The sequence below is a fragment of the Pan paniscus genome, chromosome 9 (genome assembly GCF_029289425.2).
Source record: "Pan paniscus chromosome 9, NHGRI_mPanPan1-v2.0_pri, whole genome shotgun sequence".
NCBI lineage: Eukaryota > Metazoa > Chordata > Mammalia > Primates > Hominidae > Pan > Pan paniscus.
Window position 1 is genome coordinate 56,283,390 of NC_073258.2, and position 2,611 is coordinate 56,286,000.

General features: G+C 37.1%; 1 pseudogene; it reads left to right on the forward strand.

Moving 5' to 3' along the window:
* Nucleotides 1-459: 459 nt before the first annotated feature.
* LOC100990114 (olfactory receptor 4A5-like) lies at nt 460-2,188 on the forward strand (annotated as a pseudogene).
* Nucleotides 2,189-2,611: the final 423 nt, after the last annotated feature.

Genomic DNA, 2,611 nt, shown 5'->3' on the forward strand with positions numbered 1-2,611 from the left:
CAGTATCACAGGCAATTTGACTGGGAAAGATTCTGAGTTCATCTAGTTCAATCCCACAGTTTTCCAATTACCAAACTTAGACAGATTTGTAATTACATTTAGAAAGTTACTTGAACCCATGCCTTCATACATTAAGATTGTAATTTTCCTTGAGTATGCTTCCTTTTAAAATATGGATGTGTTGAGGTTCTATTTTTGAGTGCTGTCAGTACCTACGTAGCATTATGAGCAAAACCATGTCCTACGGTTCTGTACCTCTTTTCAATCTCTGTTTTCTCCTCCCTCACTACTGAGTTCACCTCAAAGATTTGAAAAAAAATAAAAACTAGCTGTGAATGTGGTAGTTGGTGATATTTATGAGTTAGTTGAATTCAGTTCAATATTACTTACTGAAAATCAGGATAGTATATGTAGATTTCATAAGAATTGTGGTATAGGCAAGAATAAAGTGGAGAGATATACAGCTCCTTAGAAAGCAGACAATCAGAGATTCAGACTAAGTAATTGCTACAGGGACAGTTTGCTAACTAATTTGTAGTTATGTGATATAGTTCAAAGTCTAGCCTATTGACATTTAATGAGAGATTCATGAAGACTAAATGCCTTTGAGACATGAAGGACTAAAGGTTTAACAATGGAAAGCCATAGTACTGAGTGAGACATATCAGAAGATGTTATTATTTGCGCTACACAGGTCATATTGTAAAAATATGACAACAACCTCAAACTGAAAGGGTTGAATTGATGCCAATTTATTTATTTCAATTTTATCACAACCACTAGAGAGTAAGTTTCTTGAGAGCAGAAACCTGTTCATCATAGCTTATTTATGTGCCAAGAAGTAACATATTTTAAGTAATGAGTTATTGAACATATAAATAATTGTACCTTTTCTCTTTTCTGTGGAATACCTACTAACATTTAGAGATAGATTTTTTTTTTTTTTTTTTTTTTTACCGTTGGCCCAAAACCAATTCTGAGGAGAAATAGAATTGTCAAGGGAGGGTCTATTGGGTCCATTGGAAGAAGAACTCAATAGAGACTTACTAAATGTCCGTTGACTATGAACCACTCTTGAAAATATGATGATGTGTTCAGTAACATAATGGATATATTGATATTCCTGTTCACAAAGTCATTACAGGTCTTCTTCTCCTGAGCTCTCAACTCTGATACAAGCCTGAAAGAAGAGTCAATGGGCCAGATTAGCAGTGTTACAGAATTTGTCCTCTTGGGTCTTGCTCAAGACACTGATGGGCAAAAAGCATTATTTGTAATGTTTTCATTCATATATACTGTGACCATAGTGGGAAACCTGCTTATCATGGTGACTGCTATTGGCAGCCCCTCCTTGGTCTCCCCAATGTACTTCTTCCTTGCCTACTTTTCATTTATGGATGCTGCACATTCTACTGCAATTTCACCCAAATTGATTATAGACTTACTCTGTGTTAAAAAGACTATTTCCTTCCCAGTTTGCATGGGCCAGCTAGTTATAGAACACCTATTTGGTGGTGCTGAGTTCTTCCTTCTGGTAGTGATGGCCTGTGATTGCTATGTGGCCATCTCTAAGCCACTGCACTATTTGGCCATCATGAATTGACAGGTTTGCATCCTTCTGTTGGTCGTGGCCTGGTTTGAAGGTTTAGTGCACTCTGTTTCAAAGTTGTTGTGTACAGCCTCCCTTTCTGTGGCCCAAATGTCATTGACCATTTCATCTGTGACATATACCCATTATTGGAACTTGCCCGTACTGACACCTACTTTATAGGCCTCACTGTGGTTACCAAAGGTGGAGCAATCTGTATGGTCATCTTCACCTTTCTACTAATCTTCTATGGTGTCATCCTAAACTCCCTTAAAACTTTGTCAGGTAGGGAGGCATAAAGCCCTGTCTACCTGCAGCTTCCACATCACCATGGTTGTCCTCTTTTTTGTTGCCTGTATTTTCATGTACGTTAGAACTGTTTTCAATTCTCCCATTGATAAATGTATGACTGTGTTTTATACAGTTATCACACCCATATTTAATTATTTAATATATATCTTGAGAAATTCAGAGATGAAAAATGCTATAGAAAACCTCTGGTGTAAAAAATTAACTATAGATAGAATGAGAGTGTCCCTCTTCATGTTGCTACAGGGGTATGTACACAACGTCTTTCCAGTGACATTGTCAAACTTGTAATGGCAATTCAGGGACCCTAGATTGGGAAAATGGGATTCAGGAGCTCCCAGCTCAGTTAATGGCTTGTCCCACCATGACCTGAATTTGACATCCAGGATCTCAAATTCTATATCCAGTGTGGGTGTGGATGAAACTCTTTGGGTGCAATTTCTAATCTACAGCTCTTTTATTCTGGTTCTTCTCTATTTTCAGATCTATAAACTAGAGACAGGGATTTTCTTTCACATTCTCAGCAAATAATTGAGGCAGAGAGGAGTAGATAACCAAAAGTAAACACTCCTGTTCATCAGAAAAGGCTAAGGTGCTTCTTTCAGTGCCATTTCCTTAAAAACTTTGTAATATTTCTGCATTTTTTAAATTGCCATTTACATTATACAACAGCCATACTCATAAATATCTTTGCAAGTGACTCTTCTTGGGTTT